Genomic DNA, 21250 nt, shown 5'->3' on the forward strand with positions numbered 1-21250 from the left:
TTAAAGACCTAACCTAACCTAGTAGGGAAATACTAGGCCTAACGTAACCTAGTAAGGAATGTAACCTAACCTAACCTAGTAGGGAATATTGCCTGACCAGGGGGGCTTTGCCCCCCCGTACCCCCCTTAAAGGCCTAACCTAACCTAGTAAGGAATGTAACCTAACCAACCTAACCTAACCTAGTAGGGAATATTGCCTGACCATGGGGGCTTCGCCCCGTACCCCCTTAAAGGCCTAACCTAACTAGTAGGAATGTAAACCTAACCAAACCTAACGTAGTAGGTAACCAAGTAGGGAATGTAACCTAACCAACCAACCCCCCCCCCCCCCCCCCCCTGGTATCCACCCTTGAAGAACTAACCAACCTAGCCTAACCGGGTAACCCCTTCAAGGAAGTAAAACTAGTAGGTAAACCAACATATAACAAACTAAACCTAAGGGTATGTTGCCTAACCGGGGGAGGGGATTCGGCCCCCAGTAGGTAAAATGACATATAAACCTAACTGTGATGGGTGTGGAAGTGTTGTAAAATGCTAAAAGTAACCATACATAACTGCATAATAGTAAGGAAAGTGGAAGGGAGGTGTAAATTGTAATGTCTGTAAAACTGTATAATGGAATATATTTAAATGTAGGTTTTATAATAATAATGGCAAACTTTAATCTAGGTATTGGTATCCGTGAGAAATGCATTGTAAATGGTGTAACGTAAAGAGCCAGTCGTGAATACTGGAAAGGGGAGGGATTGACTTGTGTATAAATGATATAGGGAGTGTGTATGTAATATGCAACGCAATGTGCAATTTCACGTAACAGGTAGGTATCGAAACGTCCTAAAACTGAGTTCTATATCAACACGTAGGCATTTTTAGGTGTCTGTCCTCAATTATAACATAATATTTCAAGTTATATATGGTGAAATGATTAGGTGGGGATATTTCAAAAGTTATTATACAAATACTATGGAAAAAGGAAAAGGAATAAACACTAGAATTCACATAACATGTTTAATAAACAAATTAGGTAAATGCTTTTACCTAATGGTTACCTGCCAGGGTTCCCAGATGACACCACTACCAACCAGCCAAAGTCTACCATGAAACCAGCCAAAAGGAAATCCAAACCAACCCAAATAACCGGCAAATATATGTGCGTTATATTTATCTTTATAAATGCATATTTTTTATCATATATATGCTTGTATAGCGGCATCATAGTTTTAGTTAGATATAAAATAATATAAGAATACATGAAAAAAAACGAGAATGAATTGAAATTTTGAAATGAGGCTCGTTCTCTGAGAATCCGGCAGCCTGTTTTGTGGTCATCTGGTGTGTGTGTGATTTTTATTTTAATTCCATCTACATATTTTGCTTAAATGTTACCAAGTTTTTACTGAAAACCTATTGAAATTCCCCAGATTTTCCTGAAAACCTTCAAAAATTCCCAATCTGGGGAGAGATTCCTCAAACGTGGGATCAGTGTTTAGCTCAAATAGAAAGTGTTTGAAAACCAGCCAAAATACCACTAACCAGCCAAAGTGAATTTTTAACCACCAAATTAGGAAAAAAAGGCAAATTTGGTGAGAAACTGCCAAATCTGGGAACCCTGTTACCACCCAATCCTTCACTCAGTCCGGTAGCAATGTAGGGGTCATACTGTAACGTGTTTGGCTAAATACATATATCCCTCCCGTAAACCCCCATTTCTTTCCTCACTAAGAAGTCTGAGTTTAGGCCAAAAGCTCCCTTACAGTTAGCGCATGCGCAGTAGCATTAGCGCATGCGTAGTAGGATTCAGTGTTGTGGTAGTAGTAGTAGTAGACGAATATGGATGTGGAATGGCACCACTATCGCTAGTTTTGTTATTTCTTATTTCCGCCTGTATTTCGTGTTTTTAAAAGTGACAAATGTGGGAAATACCACAATAACACGGCAAAATCTCCCCCCAAGTGGTTTCTCCCCACCCAAAACCCCGGTTCCCACTGGGGGTCCCCCTTACCGTAGGATAGAGTTGGGGTTTTGTCCCCACCCAAAACCCCGGTTCCCAATGGGAATCCCCTTTACCGTAGGATAGAGTTCAAAGGTAAATTAGAGTCGTCCGAATAAATATTACTTCAAATTCTTGTTCAGGAGGTAAAACTGCATAGAAAAACCGCAACTGCCATACTCTGGGCCGCCGCGGATAGGTACACTAGATCTACCTAGTCGTGTCCTTTTGTATGTGCTGTGGCTAATTCTCTGTAACCTGTGTGGCTAGCGTGCGCAGCGCAACATTACCTCTTGCCAGAACATACCGAGCTTGCCAAGAATCTTTAAATATGCGGATAAGGTGCGAAGCGCCGTTCTGCCACAGCCTTACTGGCAGTACATAAACATATTCACCATTAACAACTAATTTATCAGTAATGCCGGTTAGTGGTAGCCTAGGCAAGTCTGTAGTTTACATGTAAAGTAGTGGTTCAAAGGTATGTATGCAAAGTAAGGGGTCCTAGCATCTAATTTAATGTCGGTTAGTGGTAGCCTAGGCTAGCCTGTCATTTTACATGTAGGCTAGTGGTTCCAAGTTCTGCAAAGTAAGGGGTCCTAGGCTAGCCTAGGTCAAATTTGTGTGTAGAATAAGGGGTCAAACTTTTGTATTCAGAGTAAAGGGTCAATTGTAACAAAACCGTAAATATTTACATTTACATGTCTCAAAACCGGGAATTGAGAGTTTCGGGAGCTGTGAAAGACCGAGGCCGTTTCCCCCCAATCAAAAACCCCGGTTTCCCACTGGGTCCCCCTTTACGGTTTGATGTTTTTCTAGGGTTTATTTTCACTGGGTCAACTACAAAACCGTTGTTATTAGCAATTATAATGTTCCCCTTCTCATTTCCAAATATGCATTATACATGTAGTTACTTAATTTAAGATTTTTTTCCACGAAAATCGATTGTCCGCTGATATGGAGTCGCTCCGAATATTATACTAGCCTAGCCTACACTAGGGTAATCAGTACCGTCTTTACATATAGGGTAGCCTAGCCTACACTACACAGCATGACTTAATTCATAAATGGCATATTAATTATTAATATCAGCTAATTCTTTAGGTTCAAGGTACATTGGCTTATGATAATTCAGTACAAAGAGAAATTGAATAACATTTAACAAGTTAGCCTCGCTTATACAATGATGATGTTTTCATGGTACATACATTGTATATTTACGAATACAGTAACCTAGTCTACAGTATACTACATATACGATATAATTTAGAAATTTATTAATACAGTTGAATATCTTAAAACCGGCATTCTATGGTCTGGAAACTCCTGTGGTTCGGCTTGATTTTAAATCAGCAGCCATTAGATCGTTCCGCCGCCACCTGGGACGCGCCACGTATTGTTTACAACTTCAAGGCAGCAAAAACTATGCCATATATCCTTTGTTTGTATAAAATTAGTTGTTAGTAATGTAAATATACAAAGTCAAATATGATTTGGATATTAACCTTGGAAGAATAAATATATATTTCTGAATATTCCACTTGAGAATGCTCAACCAAGCCAAACCGTTTAACTTTCAATCAAAACAATGAGACATTTGTCAAGCACAAATTCCTTACTCTGTGCTTGAGAGACCATTTTCATAATGTCTTTTATGTGACTGTGTATTTACCTATTCAATATGCCACCCATGAAATTATATGATGTTAGAGGCAAGAAGTGCAAGCATAAATCTTTATCCATGCTAGAAAATCTTTATTTCGTTAGCGAATAGTTTACTGTTCATTTTCCTCAATAGATGGCGCTGCTGTGCTTTGTCGGTTTAACTGTGACGGCAACATTCAAATGCAGTTATCGCCGAAATTCATTCATTATTTTGTTCATCTTATTATCCTCTACAATAAAAATCAACTAAGAAACTAATAGTGATAATTATGAAGCTATGAAATTTCAGATATGAAAGTCACCGATAATAAAGTGCAGAATCTGAGAAGTTTAGTACTGTATTTAAACTTATGATTGGGTAGGCTGCCTTGGGAATGTAGGCTAAATGTGTTAAAGTACACTATTTTAAAAAATTTATACTATATAAAGTTATAAAATGATGAAGTTAAAATATATATGAGTAATAAAATGATAAAAAGCAGTGTCAGAATGTAGCTAGTAGTAGGCTAAGTCGGAAACTAGGCTATTTGTATGTGGATTGTGGAATTACCTAAAGGCTTCAGTTGTTAGGGATGTATTCTACATTCCGATGTCAGGCTGCTGACGGCTACGTATATTTATGAATTAAAAATACAACAAACATGCAACTTTTCCGTGAATCTTTTAAGAAGTTGTACATTATTGTATGTATTCTCATGTTTTTAAAAATACTAACAAAGCGTTCAATGATTTTGGTTTCAAAATCAGCTGCTGGCGAATATGCCATATTTAACTCAATTTGGAGCAAATTGCCTTGCTGCTAGTTAGTATAAAATATCTAGTTACTATGAGACAATTTAATTTGTCATTATATGACATGTTTTTTTTTAAGTCGAAATATGTATTTAATACGTCTCATGAACTAAATTATTTTTTTCGTTAACAGATTACGTTGTGAGCATGTTTGTGTAAAAATATTACATGATTCCGTTCAGTATTTTCACTTGATTTCATCATAGTATGAGCTTTACTATTAGTTACATTACTTATCTTTTAACGGCGGGAAAATAACAGTAAAATGCGTGTGTGGAGAGGCAGGAACTGGGGAAAAACTGTCATACGTTTAGCTGGACACCATTCTTTCTTGCTCTAGTCGCCTCCCAGTCGTTTTAGTTGTGGTTGGTCGTAAAGTCGATCAGTTGTAACTCGCATAGGTCGTAAGTCGACAACTAGCTGTATTCTTCCGTCATCGGCAGCTAGTTTGAGGTGTTAGCATACATAAGATTAATAAATAATAATATATGTATAGACAGTTTTATTGAGATAATAATATGTGTGTAGCGAGTTTTAAATATTCTGATATTACGTTTTCTCAGACGATGGTTTAACCAATCTCTCATGTTTTGGTTATTCTAAATTCTCGCCTGCTAGTGTATTCCTCTTTCTTCGTTGAGATGCACTTCTTCGTTCTTTTCATGCTTTTCCTTTGCGTATCGGCAGATCTCTTACTACTGCCTTGATTAATGTTTCTCTTTCAAATTTACAGTGTTTATAGTATCTTAAGATTCTTTCCAAGCTTGATGTTATTCTAGCTTCAGAGCTTTCTAATGATGTGCCATGTAGGAATGCTTTCAAGTACAGTGAACCCCCTGTATTTGCAGACTGGATTCACGGACTCACGCATTCATGGATTTCTCTCTGGAACATATACCCCATTATTCACGTTAAATTCACCTATTTGCAGTAATTTTTCTTTGAGAAATATCCACAAATTCCTGGTTGTTTTGTCTATTTCCTCATAAAATGCACTTTATGTGATAAAACTATTAGAAAACTGGGTATAAACATTTTTAGTGTGTTTTTCTTGAGTTTTAACTAACGAAATAGGGAGATTTAAGCGTTTTTATTGGGTTTTCAACTATTCATGGTTTGCTTTCCCACTTTCTTTTGTGACTTGTTTTCTTTCTCTCAGTTGACTCGTGTAGATGTGGTTGAGTGACTGACTCATGGTCGCATAAGATTGTCTCCTTCTCTTTGAGCCGTGGATGCGATACAATACTCGGCTGCTGGCTGCTCCTATCGACAAGTGTCACTTCCTGTTGCCAGTTGTTGTGAAGAAAGAGCAATCCTTTAGGCTCTTTTGTTTACCTCGTTGTTGGCAGCTGTCTCCTCCTGTCGCCTTCTGGCGGAAGAAGAGTTTGAATTGGAGAAACTCCTTAGGTCTAGTCGGCGTTTGTTGCAACGTTATGTAGTCCCTCGTTGGCCGAGTGGATTTCGCACTCGACTACCAATCCGGTGGTCCGAAGTTCGATCCTCGGATCGGCCAACGTGGAACCAGAGGAATTTATTTCTGGTGATAGAAATTAATTCCTTGATACAATGTGGTTCGGATCCCACAATAAGCTGTAGGTCCCGTTGCTAGGTGACCAATTGGTTCCTAGCTACGTAAAAATATCTAATCCTTCGGGCCAGCCCTAGGAGAGCTGTTAATCAGCTCAGTGGTCTGGTAAAACTAAGATATACTTAACTTTGCAACGTTATGCTTCGCTGTATCCTTATTTGGTTGAGGAAAGAGGTCACGCAGAGAGTATCTCGCTTGATGTAACATATTTCAGGGTCCTTTCAAATATTTGGAGAAGAGACATAAAGAGAACCTAAGCTTTCTCCATCGATTAGATGCACAAAGCTCCCTTTAGGTCTGCCGTGGCTTGTCTTCTTGTGTCTAATGAAGTCGCGGAGAGCTGGGGTCTGCCTCTTGCAATACAAGCACTTATTGGCACTTGAACTGTCTTCAGTAAGAGGTCCGGTTTCTTTCTCTTTTCTGTGGGGAGACAAACTCGAGACTGACAGGTGCTTTGGACATGCTGATGGAGTCTCAGTCTAGCTTGTTGAGTTGTTACCTTTTACTCAGTATGTTGTCTCTACATCAGCTTAGAGAAGTAGAGGCGCCAACCTAGCGAGTTTGTGAAGGCAGCTTAAAGGTTTTGGTGCCAGCGGGAGTTTAGCGAGGAAGAGAGTTAATTCATTTCGGATACTGCAACCCAATGTCCTCATGCTTATACTAACTCGGTTTGATAAAAGTGAGAACACTTTTGCTTCCATCTGCTTATGCAGCTCAGGTTAAGGTAACAAGGGAGTATCTATTGGTACAGTCTTGTTTTATACCTTTTGGGAATAAGTGCAGACCTCAGGTTCTGGTAGATGAACAGTTGCAACCTTATGGCATGCTTGGAGAGACTTGGGACAAGTACATTACATGGTGGAAATGGTTAAGGGGTTATGATTCTTTTTTGGTTGTCTCTCTCTTTAGTAGGAGGTTGTATTAGAGAGAATGAATGGACCAGGCAGTAATTCTCTGGAATTTTACCTGTCTTTCCTAGCTCCATAAGCAATTGGAAATAGGCGGTCATTCTTGGTCATTTTGAGACTGAATAATGAGAAGTGTCTGTCCCCTTACTTATGGTTTTCTAGCATGGTTTTAGTGTATTTCAAAGAACGCCAGACTTGTAGTAGATATGCAGAAACGTATTCTTCTTACCACTACATCCTCAGTCATGCAAGTTTCTTCAAGATTTATTTACAAGAAGGTATTCCGGTTATGTGCACTTGTTTAAATTAGTGTACAGCGCCTCAATAAGTATTGTCAGGGATTTTGTTGCCCATAGGTGGTTGGTGTCCATTTTTAGAGCATGAATCTTTTCTACTGAATCACTGGATCAAGTTGGCCAACTCTGTCAACAGTATTCTAAAGACCAATGACCTGTTGCTTCACCCAACCCAGTCTTTATGAATTACGGTTTTTAATTCTCTAAACCGTCATTCTTTTCTAGTGATATGGGGATGATACTAAATTGTGTAGGCTTGTCTGTCAAAGATGACTAGGCACTTGCTTCTTGATGAATTTTAAGTCTGAAGGAAGCTTCCTATATTGTAAGGACTAATTAAGGACATGGCCTCACTGATGATTTAATCAGATAACCAGGCCCAATTAATGTACACTCTCTTCACAAGAAATTATGACTTACAACTAGCTTTCTTTAAATTTGTAAGTACAGTAATCCAGAACCATCTTTGTTGCCAGGTTCTTTAACCAAAAGTTGGCTGTTTTGTTCTTAAGCCTACACCCAGGTTTTGGTCTTTCCCTTTGCCGTCCAACACAAAATAGAGTTATAGCCCTCTTGTGCACAGGCCAAAAATTTAAGGGTGTAAGTACACGACTTTTTCCCTGGGCCGAAAAGAACATGTGCCTGGAAAAGTTTTTTGTTAAAATTCGGTATGTCTGAACTATAACTGATATATGCTTCTGGTTAGTGTTATTATGTTGGCAAATGATTGAATTATTTCCTTAAGCAATCAGAACATCTTTATGAGGCTTAGAAATAATAAAAATGATGTGATGAACATATAATTTTTAAGGAAATCGTAGATATTTTGGGAAATAATCATGAAATATATAATAATTAAGTTTGGGGAGTTTGTGTTCTCCCTAAATTGTGTAGAAATGTTTGATCTTTCACGTGGAAACAATAATTTTGCTATAAATGTGTTTGCTAATGACCTGTAATTGATTAAAAAATGCTAATTTTTACAGAGTGCAATTTTCAGATCAACCTATTTATGCTGACACTTTGTATCATAGCTAAGTAAAGAACAAAGATAGAAAAAATGAAAGACACCAGTAGAAAGCTGAATAAATTTCCTGTAAAAGAAATAAAATTTAACAATTGTCGCGTGATTACGAAATTTTTTTTTACTATGAAAATTTATGGAAACGATTATTATATAGAAACATTGATTTTTTACATTGTATTAACAATATAGCAAATTCACTTGCTTACACATAAAAACACTAAACAAAAACAATATGTACTTACTGTGGAATAATGGATATTTTACTATGCAATTGTTGTACAATTCATTTCCATGTATTTAATAAAATCATCTATTGTGAATGCATCCGTATGTGTCGCCCTGTATCATGAACCCCGCACATGCGCATGGCTATTGTTCTTGCTTCTCTTGGCGCGAGCTGCACACCCTGCAGAGCCTCTGTACATATTTACCTTTTGCTGCTTGGAATAAACAAATCTACGAATCGGGATATCATTTCTCCCATCCTGCAATCTTTCGTCTTCTAATGTAAGACATCACCACCTATCACCACTTACAAACACCAAGAAATCGTCAAGAGAGTAAAAAAATGTCTGACCGCTTTTATAGCACTTGTAAGCTCTGTGGAACCTCCAGTTGAACTGATGCACTTGATGCTTAGTAGCTAAGCATGTGTGTCAGCTAATGGCGTCGGGTTTGCATTTTCTTCAAAATTCATCATCTGTCAACCCAATGGCGTTAACTACGTTTTCTATGATTGACACTTTTTTTTTTTTTTGTGAATTTTTCCCGAAAATAACTTGCATATAACGCGCCCCGCTTGTCATCCGTGCACTTGGGGGGAAAAATTTAATGACGTGCTATGCGTCATCAGGTTACGAGAGGGTTAACTAATGTCATTACACTTTTATACAACTTAGAATGGTAGGCACTACATTTGGTAAAACTTTCTAGATGTCAGGGCAGTGGAAAGACCATCAGAGATGCCTAGCAGGTTTATCCCTGGTCAGAAACAAAGTCTTCGTGGGAAGTTGTCTGATTTGAGTGAAATTAACAACACAATATTGGTTTGATCATTCATTCTGTGGAAGAACATTATTTTGGCAATTGGGGATTTGGAAAGAACAAACTACCTACAGCTGGCCTTTACAGCCATAAGTTCAGCAGTTGCTGTGGGAGCTCCTCATGTAGACTTAATAGCATGTAAGATGAACAGGAACACCCAGACGATTAGGTACTACTCCTTTGATGGCCCTCAGGTTTGAGCAGTGGATGTGTTTCCTTAACCCTTAAACGCCGAGCCAGTATTTCCGAAAGTGTCTCCCGTATGCCGGTGGCGTTCGGGAGTGAGCGCCGAAGCGGAAAAAATTTTTTTTTCAAAAATTCACAGCACGCTTAGTTTTCAAGATTAAGAGTTCATTTTTGGCTCCTTTTTTGGCATGCCTGAAGTTTAGTATGCAACCATCAGAAATGAAAAAAAATATCATTATCATATATAAATATTGGAATATATGAGTGCAAAAATAATTTCATATATAATTGTATACAAATCACGCTGTGAGCAAAATGATTAAAGCTAATGAGTCAAATATTTTTTTGTTGTATTGTACACTAAAGTGCGATGATTTTGGTATATAACAAATTGTAAAACGATCAAAGCAACACAGAGAAAATATTATCACAATCTGATGCATGAATTTGTAACGCGCGGGCGTAAAAAAAAAAAAAAAGTTTTCAAAAATTCACCATAAATCGAAATATTGTGCTAGAGACTTCCTGTTTGTTGCAAAATGAAGGGAATTAATTGAATATTACTAGAATGTAAGTGTTGTAGCTTACAATTGCAGTTTTTGACCATTTCGGTCGAGTCAAAGTTGACCAAAGGTTGAAAAGTTTGTCACTTATCGTGATTTATATGAAAATATTTCAAAACTGATAAAAGCTACAACCATGGGTTATTTATTGTTGTATTCTACATGAAATTGCGCACATTTTCATATATAAAACTTTATGTAACGGCTAATATAAAACAGTGCAAACATTACGACAATCGGACGAAAAAATTCTGAATTTTTTGGAAGAGTTACCGAGCGGACATAAGGAAAAAGATTTTTTCAAAAATTCATCATAAATCAAAATATTGTGCTAGAGACTTCCAATTTGTTGCAAAATAAAGGTTAAAGGTAAATGATTGAATATTACTAGAATGTAGGAGTTTTAGCTTATAATTGCGTTTTTCGACCATTTCGGTCGAGTCAAAGTTGACCGAAGGTTGAAATTTTGGCACTCATCGTTTATATGAAAATATTTCAAAACTGATAAAAGCTATGACCATGGGTTGTTTTTTGTTATATTCTACATGAAATTGTGCTCATTTTTATATATAAAATTTTATGTAACGGCTAATATAAAATGGTGGCAAAATTATGTCAAAGTGACGAAATAATTTCTAAGATGTGTCGCTGATACTTTTTAGTGCGAGAAGAAAGAAATTCGCGCATGCGCGCCTGGGTAATGCTTTTAAACTAAACAACAGCTTGATTCGTGAACTCCCAGCATCCCTCAAGGTGTGTGATTCAAAAGTTTTCACCAAGTAGGCCTATAACTATTTTTCCGCAAATTTTTTTAAAAACTTTTTTGCGTTGACGTACGTCAATTAAGCACCCAACAGACAATTTTCGTCAACGTTTAATACGTCCAATAGGCGTTTAAGGGTTAATGTCGCCTGATTCAGACTCATATGCCTGCCCCATGTGTCTCTTAAGTAATATTGAGCGATTTCAAGTTCAAGAATTGCTTAGTGTGTCCTGTAGAGCCCTTGTAGCCTCAGAGCAAATTATTTTCAGAATTTCTAGTGCTCTTGGTAGATGTCTCTTATTCTGCCATCAAGAGGAAATAAATTTGACTACGACTAGTTTGTTTTGTTTGTATGGTGATTTTACGTTGCATGGAACCAGTGGTTATTCAGCAATGGGACCAACGGCTTTATGCGACTTCCAAACCACGTCGAGAGTGAACTTCTGTCGCCATTAATACACATCTCTCAAGCATCAATGGAATGCCCGAGAATCTAACTTGCGGTCACCTAGGTGGTATGCCAACACCGTACTGACGACGCCACTGAGGCGCTGACTACGACTAATATACAATTCCATGCACTTTCACTAACTTTGCATCTGTCCCCGCCCAATAAGGGGATTTTCAAGTTATCATAGGATCTACCCTCAATCAAGTGGAAAACAATTGTGGCCTTGTGTCAGAAGCAGCAGTCTGTATTACTGAGGGTGCCATTCTAGAGGAATTTTCAGTACTTGGAACCTTGTAGACATCAATGTTTTTTGCTTTCTTAGAGGTAGTAAGACTATTTTGCTGTCAACTTTCAAAGTTATCTTTCCATACTTTCCTCGGTATTGCATCATGTGCTTTTAGATCTCGCTGAGGATCAGTACTGCAAGGTGTTGAGATTGAAGCCCCTTCATCTCTATATCAATCTCTCTTTGGAGTTTAGATGCAGGTCTAAACTGTAATCTGAATTATTTGCTATGAAACCTTTTTTTTAGCACTATTGGTGGTTAATGAGTAAAATTATTGCATGCACCCTTCTTTAAGCTCTGGTAAAGGGAATGCTATTTAATTTTTCTGCCTTTGAGCACTGTAAGAATTCCAATTTAACCTCCTTAGTGGAGAAGAAGAGGAAAAGCTTCTCTGTCCTATTGGGCCAATTAAACTTAATCAGATAGGATCCAGATTCGACTTCTCTAGTTTCACTACAATGCCTAGCTTCAAACAAAACCGAAGTAGACAATCTCTGTCTTGCAACAGCCTCTATATGGAGCTCGCTAAGACCAGCCAGTCATGGAGGTATCTCAACAGGCGAATCCCTTGAGCATGAGCCATGTCGAGACTAGGGAGAAGACCCTTGTGAACACCTGAGGGGACATGGTTAACCCGAAGCAAAGTACCTTGAACTGGAATATTTTCTCTCCAAGAGCGAAGCGAAGTAACTTTCTGGACGAAGGATGAATAGGGATCTGGAAGTAAGCATCCTTTTGGTCTATGGACAGCAAAAAGTCGTCCCTCACTGCTGCCAACACCGTTTGCGGTGTCTCCATCTTGAGCCTTGTCTTCCTGACAAAATGATTCAAGGTGGAAAGGTCAATTATGGGCCTTCAGTCACCCGTTGCCTTTGGTACTAAGAAAATGTAACTGTAAAATCCTGGAGAAGGCTGCATTACTTCCTCTGTCCCACCCTTGTCTAGCATCTGCAACACTTCCCCCTGAAGAGCTAAGAACTTCGGAGAATTGTAAGGTTATGTCTGACTGAGCAATGGACTGTCTGAGAGAGGGGGAGAGAAGTCGAATGGTAGTAGATATCCCAATTGTTAAGACCTCATGTTTGTTAGCTATGAAAAATACAAATTGATTTAAAAATTTGTCATGTTAAGCCTGGAGGAGGTAGTTAACCTTATAGAAACCTGGAACATCAACCTAGTTGTCTTTGCCAATGGTTAAGCCTGGAGGAGGCAAAGTTAACTTTTTGTTTTGTGGTTTTAGAAAACCTAGAATGTATTTATCAAAGGTTAAGCCTGGAAGAGGCAAAGTTAACCTTTTCTATTGTGTTTTTAGAAATCTACAACGTCTTTGTTAAAGAACACAAGGTCCTCTTTGATGTATTTGGTTAGGCTAGTGCATGAGAACTAGCTTCATATCTTCTACCTTTGTTGAAGGTAAACATTCATAATGTGAACAGTAGTTGTAACTTCATTTAGTGTTATGTCAATTTGTCACTTCAGGGTAGGATTGATGTGGCACAGTAAAAATGCAATTTGGTTTTTACCCGCTTTCTGCCTTAAATGTGCAGAATTGTGTTTGAAAACGGTAAAGCCCTTATTCTGCTACCAGCAGCAGGTAGTTGTTTCTTGAACTGAAGATTGAGCAATCCTACGAGGTCTTTTGCTTAAATCCTGGATTTTAATATTTTGGGGAGTGTATAGGAATGTACCTTTATATTGTAAAGCTATTTATTTTAAGTGACTTGATTTATAGGGCTTTTGGACCCAGGCAGAGAGGTCCCTTCATGCCGCTTCAGTTTCATTCTGACTGAATCGAAGTGGTTTTTTCCACAAGGCTGCTCTTTGCTGCACATGTATGAGAGCCTTGCTCCCTGAATAGAATCCAACTTCTGGTGGTAGTAAAACCTAGAAAGGATTCCAGATCATTCATGAAAGTTTAGGGTTTCACGCAAGAAACCTTTAGCTCGATGAAACCTTTAGCTCGATGAAACCTTTAGCTCGATTGGCTGAGTGGATTTTTGTCTAGCTGTACTACATACCCACCGTCCTCTTCCTAACGAAGGGAATCAGCTAACTTTAACAAAAGGTAAGATTCCTCTCAAATAATATGTATAAATTTTCAAAATTAAATTTATTATGATACACCCAACCCAGCCTCTCCACAACTTAGTTGGCTGTTAAGGAGAATTTTGACTTAAGCTAAAACATTCGAAACACTGGGTGGAGAACAGGTGAACTAGATAGTCATCTAGTCAGCCATTTGATTTTTTTTTATGCCTCTAATTGGTGCAGAGATATAGTACTAACTTTAACAGTGGGCAAGTGTCCAAATGATCTTAAAAACTTGTATAATAACATCATTATCCCATTGAAAGAAGTAGCAAAGAAGTTCCAGGACAGAAAACCCTCCAACAACAGCAAAGTCTCTGAAGAGACAGAGAACCTTATGGAAAAAAAAAAAAATTAATTTAAAGGGTTTTTTTGTTTGTAAAGTTGAGTGTTACAGTTTTGTTAATGTGTTTTGTAAAGTTTAGTTTCTGTTTTCCTTACATTTTTTTATGTGTTTCATAAAGTTAAGTGTACGTACGTATCTGCCGTTTGTCCTCCTCCTCTGTCGCCACTTTCGGACATAGCCTACAGTATTTCTTGTATACCATGTACACTAATACACTTTATTTACAGGTATATTAGCAGTACGTATTAAGTTAGGTATTGAATGGTCCAAATTGTTGTAGTATTTTATTGCTTATAGGTCAATTTAGCTTAATATGAAATTTACTGGGGTGTTTTTGGAGGGCTTAGAACGGATTAGCCATTTTACATGTAAAATGCGGTCCAAGATACGAAAAGCTCATGATACGAAGGCCGCCTCGGAATGGATTAATTTCGTATCTCGAGGTACCACTGTATACAGAAAAAGCAACGAGAAGACCTTTGCAATAGAACAACAAAAATAATTGAAGATGTCATTAACCAGGACAGTGGGTTTAAAACAGCAAAAAGAAAACTTGGGCAAGGGAAGCTGCAATTCACTGGGGTGCTACAAGACGATGGATCCCTTACAACCAACCATGATGGAATAGTTAAGCAAGCAAGAGAGTACTACCAAAAGCTTTACTCCTCAGAAAGACCCCGTTACCATCTTCGCAAGAGAGGAAATCACATTGGACCTCATATCAGATGCTGATGAGCCAATCCAAGTCAGAGCGCCTCAGTGGCATGGTTGGTATGATCTTTGCCTGTCACCTCGGTGGCCGCAAGTTCGATTCTCGGGCATTCCACTGAGGGGTTAGAGATGTGTATTTCTGGTGATAGAAGTTCACTCTCGACGTGGTTCAGAAGTCATGTAAAGCCGTTGGTCCCGTTGCCGAATAACCACTGGTTCCATGCAACGTAAAAACACCATACAAACAAAGAATCCAAGTCAAACTGGCGTGACTATTCAGTGAATGTCTGATGTAGAGTAAAATGCCAGAAGAGTGGAATAAAGCCATCCTCATTCTACTCTACAAAAAGGTGACCCCAGGGACATGAACAACCAATGACCAATCAGCCTCCTTAATGTTACTACAAGATCTTCACCAATGTTATCACTAATCGAATTGCTGTTAAGCTAGATTAAAATCAGCCAAGGGAACAAGCAGGCTTTAGAAGAGGCTTCTCCACAATTGACCATCTACAAACAGTAAAATAGATCATTGAGAAAAAAAACTAATATAAAATCCCACTGGACTCAGTTGAAACTGAGGAGGTCATGTCAGCACTGTATGGAGGAGTTCTGGAGTTCCATTTGACAACGTCTATGAGAGGAGGAGAGAGGAGATGAAGCAGATCTGGAGGGAGAGAGAGAGAGGAGAGGAAGAGAGAGAGAGAGAGACGAGGAGAGAGAGAGCGAGAGAGAGAGAGAGGAGAGAGAGAGAGAGAGAGAGAGAGAGAGAGAGAGAGAGAGAGAGAGAGAGGGTGTAATTGCTGTATGGATAGTTAATGACTGAATTGGTTGTTGGTAGGTTCTGGGCTGTCTGCTGGTCCTGTTGATTGTTAGAGTTGTGTGTTTTGAGTTTTTTTTGAGTCAGTCTTTGGTGAGAGCTGGTGAGAGTTAGTGGTGTCGGAAGCAGTTATTTGAAGGATTGGAAATTGGTTGTTTTTTGTGTTTTGTTTTGTTGTATAGTTGCTGTTAAGTTAGTGTTTATTTTTTTGCTTAGAGTTGTTGTGCCTGTGCTGTTGTGTTGTTTGTGCAGTGGTCTTTTGTTGTGTTTTGTTATATGTGATATTTTTGTGTTGTTGTTGGTATTTCTGTGACCTCAACCAATGGACAGCACAGGATAGCCCGGAGTATCTGGAGTGTTGGTAAGTACGTATATTTTGTGTTATTTTTGTATAGGTGTAGGTCAATTGTCCTGCATGTATTTGTTGTGTAAAGAAGAAAGTGTGACTGAGGGTGGATTTTGGCAGGTGGATCGTTTAGGTTAATGTGGGGGGGGGGATTTTGCGCTTGTTTTTTTCTGGCTTGTGATACCGCCACATTATTTTTTGGCGCCCGAACAGGGACTGTTGGTGAGGGAGCTGCAGGGCAATTGGGGTATTGAATTGTGTGATTGGTGGAGAAAGTGAGGATGGAAGGGTTGAAGGAGATAGAGAGACTGAAGGAGGAGCTGAGGTTGGCGAGGGAAGCTAAGGGAAGGCTGGAAGTGGAGAATGAGAGGTTGAGGGTAGTGTGTGAGGAGCAGAAGAGGGAGTTGGAGGAGATGAGAGGAATGTTAAGGAGTGCGTAAGTGGAAATGAAAGAAGAGGTGAAAGGAGTGGAAGAGAGAATGGTTGAGAAAATGGATGAAAAAATGGGGGTAATGATGAATGCAGTGCAAGAGATGATGCAGGAAATGATGAAGGGATTCATGGGAGAGGGAGCTGTAAGAGGTAGGCCTACTGGGTCTTGTGACGGGCCAGGAGTGGTAAAGGAAGCAAAAGAGCGAGTGGATGAGTGTACGAGTGAAGAAGGGGATTCGGTTGTGATAGGTAAAGGAAAGAAGGGGAAGACACAGGATAAGGATAAACTTGAGGACAAGAATAAGAAAGTGGCTGAGGAAAAGAAGACTAAGGGAAAGAAGGTTAGTAAGTCTGATGGACAGGATGAGACTAGGTCAGAATACATTGGGGAAAGGGCTGAGAGTGATTTGGATAGCGGTGAGTGGAAACAGGTAGGTAGAAAGAAGAAGGGTAAGAAGAGCGTAGTCAGGGGTATGGACGTGAGTATGGAAGTGGATTCGCTGTATTCGGAAGAGGGAAACATGGGTCAGAATGGAAGTTACGAAAGTGAGAGTGAGAGTGAGCGGGAAGTACGAAAGGCTGTGTATATGAGAGAGGTACCCCGATGTGCACAATACGAGGAATATGGTAGTAGGGACATAAGGGACTTTTTTGAGGAATATGAGAGGTATTGTGAGGCAAAGTATGGGGATAACAAGAGAGTCTGGGCAAGAGAGTTAAGTAACTTTTTGACGGGATTTTTGTTGAATATGTATAGGGTAATTATGAGTGTAGGGAATGTGCCATATGAGAGTATAAAAGCTAGGATTGTAGAACAGGCAAAGAGGATAAAGAGTAGTGTTAGATATAGGAGGAAGCAAGATTTTGAGGAGGCAAGAATGAATGTTGGCGAGTCGTTGTCGATGTATGTCTGTAGGTTAGAAACATTAGCTAGGAAAAAGTTTGGGGACGAAGGGATAAATGAGTGTTAAGGAGTTAGTGCGAAAGTTGTTGGCGACTGTACCAGAGAGTGTATATGAGTTTATAAATCTGAAACGTAAGGAGATGATGCGATGGACGAATGAAAGGTTAACCTGGAACGACATTTTAGAAATAGTAGAGGATTACGAGTTAGATAGGTGTATGAAAGAGAGTAGAAGTGTTAGTGTTAGGACTGAAGTAGCTGAGGTTGTACCAGAGTTTAAAAGCTATAGGGAGGCAGTTTTGGAAGGGCCAAGGCGAATGGCAGAGCGAGTGGTAGATAGGAGTGTTAGGGCAAGTAATGTGAGTGTAGTTAGCCCTAAAAGAGATAGGAGTGCGAGTGTTGGAAGAGTAGGGTCAGTTAGTCGTGAGCGAGATCAGTGTTATAGATGTGGTAAGCCAGGACACAGGAAGAATGAATGTCGTTGGGCGTTAGGAGCGTGCTTTGGGTGTGGGCAAACAGGGCATTTGGTGAGTGAGTGTAAGAAAGATAGGGATATTAAATGTTATAGGTGTGGACTGGTAGGGCATATAGCTAGTGGATGTCGGGGTACTCGTATGAACATAGTTTGCGGCAACTGTGGGACGAATGGCCATTATGCTAGGATGTGTAAAGAACAGCGTGCGAAGTGTGTTGAATGTGGAACGGAAGGTCACGTGGCGAGTGTGTGTAGGCGAAAGAGGATGAGTCAGGTTGGGAATTCGGGAAACTAGGTGGTAAGGGGACTCAGTTGGGTGGGTCCTCTAGTAAGCGACAGTATGTTTGGGAGAATGCAATGAGTGAGTGGTTGAGGGTGAATAAATGTGAGCCGAGTGTCAGTGAGCAAATGGGTCTGGAAGATCGGCAGTTGGTGTTGGTTGAGTATGGAAGAAAGAGGAAGAAGGTAAGGAAAGGGAATGAAAGGGAGAAACGTAAGCTGCATGATAGAGGGGTTAGTGTTAGGGTAAAAATGGTGGATAAGGCTACACAGTGTAATACAGATGACTTTGGGGGGAGTAATGATACATATAGCGTGTGTGGGTTTGAATTGTCAGGGTTTGGTGAAGTTTCACCAGGAAGGGAATTGGGTAGTAAGGATGTAGTTGGCAGTATGAATGAGTCTCTTCGGGAGTTTGGCAGGAGTGTAAATGAGGTAAGTGATTTGGTGGCAGAGTTACGAGATGTTCGGACAAGAGTTAGAGGGGGTAGATGAGATAGTGAATGGGATTTGGGGGGATGGTAGTGAGGGAGATAATGATGGTAGTCTGACTGGAAGTGATCTGGGAGAAGTTGATGGCAATGTAACTGAGAGTGTGTATGAGGGCCCTCAAACAAGATCCAGGGGACCTGCATCTGAGCATCCGTGTGGGTGTTGTGAGTGAAAGGAGACGTTGTCAAATGTAACAGGGGAGGAAATATGGAGGAGTTCTGGAGTTCCATTTGACAACGTCTGAGAGAGAGAGAGAGAGAGAGAGAGAGAGAGAGAGAGAGAGAGAGAGAGAGAGAGAGAGGGTGTAATTGCTGTATGGATAGTTAATGACTGAATTGGTTGTTGGTAGGTTCTGGGCTGTCTGCTGGTCCTGTTGATTGTTTGAGTTCTGTGTTTTGAGTTCTTTTGAGTCAGTCTTTGGTGAGAGCTGGTGAGAGTTAGTGGTGTCGGAAGCAGTTATTTGAAGGATTGGAAATTGGTTGTTTTTTGTGTTTTGTTTTGTTGTATAGTTGCTGTTAAGTTAGTGTTTTTTTTTGCTTAGAGTTGTTGTGCCGTGCTGTTGTGTTGTTTGTGCAGTGGTCTTTTGTTGTGTTTTGTTGTTATATGTGATATTTTTGTGTTGTTGTTGGTATTTCTGTGACCTCAACCAATGGACAGCACAGGATAGCCCGGAGTATCTGGAGTGTTGGTAAGTACGTGTTTTGTGTTGTTTTTGTATAGGTGTAGGTCAATTGTCCTGCATGTATTTGTTGTGTAAAGAAGAAAGTGTGACTGAGGGTGGATTTTGGCAGGTGGATCATTTAAGTTAATGTGGGGGGGGGGGGGGGGGGGGGGGAATTTTGCGCTTGTTTTTTTTTCTGGCTTGTGATCCCTCAACAACTGGAAGAACAGGGAGTTCATTCAGTTTACATTAATGTTCTCCTCCACATCCATGACCATGCAACATCATTTATTCCCCTCCACAAGGACTTGGAGCCATTCCAACTCAAGAGAGGAGTCAAACAAGGTGACACAAGCTCACCCAAACTGTTTACTGCCTGCCTGGAGAGAGCCTTCCAACAACTCAACTGGCAAGAAAAAGGAATAAGAATAGATGGAAAATACCTAAGTCGCCTAAGATTTGCTGATTACACCATTATTGTTGCCCCCATCAAAGAAAAGCTTCAACAAATGCTCACTGAGCTAAATGAAGCAAGCAAATCAGTAGGCCTCCACATGAATTTCCATAAGACTAAAGTCATGAGCAGTAAATACACTGAAAATGTAGATGACATACTTGAAATTGAAAATCAACAAATTGAGGAAGTAGACACTACATCTACCTTGGACAACGAATCTCTCTACTGACGCCTCCAAAGAGAGCGAAATAAAAAGAAGAATAACCCTCGATTGGCAGGTGTTTGGAAGAGGCAGTACAGTGTTAAAAAATAAGATTCCCATCATCTTAAAAGTTAAGTTTATGATCAGTGTATCCTCCCCACTGTCACCTATGGTGTCGAAACTTGATATCTAACAAAAAAAAACTTTCCCTTAAATTACAAACAATGCAGAGGACACGAGAGAATTATGCAAGATCTAACTTAGAAGGATAGAATAACAGCTAAATGGATATGTAAAAAAACTAAAGTAAAGGATATTCCTGAAACCATCAGTAAGCTCATGTGGAACTTAGCAGGGCACATTGCCAGGATGACAGACAGCAGATGGACATAACAAACAACCTTCTGGACGCCCGAGGATACACAAGAAACCGAGGAAGACAAAACCCCCACTGGCCAGATGACTTAGACTAACATAAATGACAGTGGAACAGAGCAGTGGAGGATAGAAATCTGGGGAGGAACCTGGGGAAGGCCTACATCCAACAAAGGACTTTTGAAGGCTGATACGATGAAGTATCCAAATAATAAATTTCATTATGAAAATGTGTATACTCACTGCTTTATTATTTTATTTATGGAGTCAGGACTGGCAGGTGTTTCGATGATTTCTAACCATCCGACACTGGTTAACGCTCTTTACTAATTGATCTTCAAACAACCATCCAGGCCTCAGGCAGCTTTGAACCATCATGTTCTTGGCAAGAAACACTTTGGTTTTCAATATGTTTTCAACACCAAGAATCCCCGACATAACTTAAGATCTGTAACTTTGTCAGCATTGTCTTCCAACTTTTCTGTCCCCACCTGATGAGAATGCTGAAGATAAACCAAAAACTATTTTAAATTTTGTACTTTTCTAATATTAAAAAACAAAGGTCTAAAAAACCTTAAACAGTGGAACATTGGTTTTTGTACATACCTAATCCATTCCAGAACCTCCCATGAAATCCAAGATGTATGAAAACCGAAACAATAATTCCCTAAAGGAATAATGTAAATATATACAATTAACGTATTCCAAACCTACAAATATTAACAAAATATACATTTTATAGGGAATAAATAGTTTTACATACAGAAAACAATGAGAAATTTTCCAAGTGTATGAAAACCGGGACAAAATTTGGTAGAAAAAGGTCTACAAAAACCAAAACGTACAAAAAGAGCTGTATAAATTATTTACTTCTGACATTTTTCATTTATGTATATTTGTGTAAATTTCATTAATTTTATCAGTGACTGAGCTGTAACCATACACATTACTTTTCGAATATCTTTGAAATTTGCCCCTTTAATTATTTACTGTCACAGATGATATTAACCCCATTTTAGAATGGTTCTAATTGAATCATGAAAAATGCTTTGTGTACAAGTGCCCACACCATTGTTAGATTCTTTTGTATGAACTGTACATGGGGT

General features: G+C 39.3%; 1 protein-coding gene across 5 annotated transcripts in view; it reads left to right on the top strand.

Annotated features, from left to right (window-relative positions):
• LOC135197889 (alpha-(1,3)-fucosyltransferase C-like) overlaps positions 1-21250 on the top strand; it is a 148964-nt gene that overhangs the window by 119247 nt on the left and 8467 nt on the right. The gene's annotated exons all lie outside the window — the stretch shown is intronic.

Source organism: Macrobrachium nipponense, chromosome 21, assembly GCF_015104395.2.
Source record: "Macrobrachium nipponense isolate FS-2020 chromosome 21, ASM1510439v2, whole genome shotgun sequence".
Taxonomy (NCBI): Eukaryota; Metazoa; Arthropoda; class Malacostraca; order Decapoda; family Palaemonidae; genus Macrobrachium; species Macrobrachium nipponense.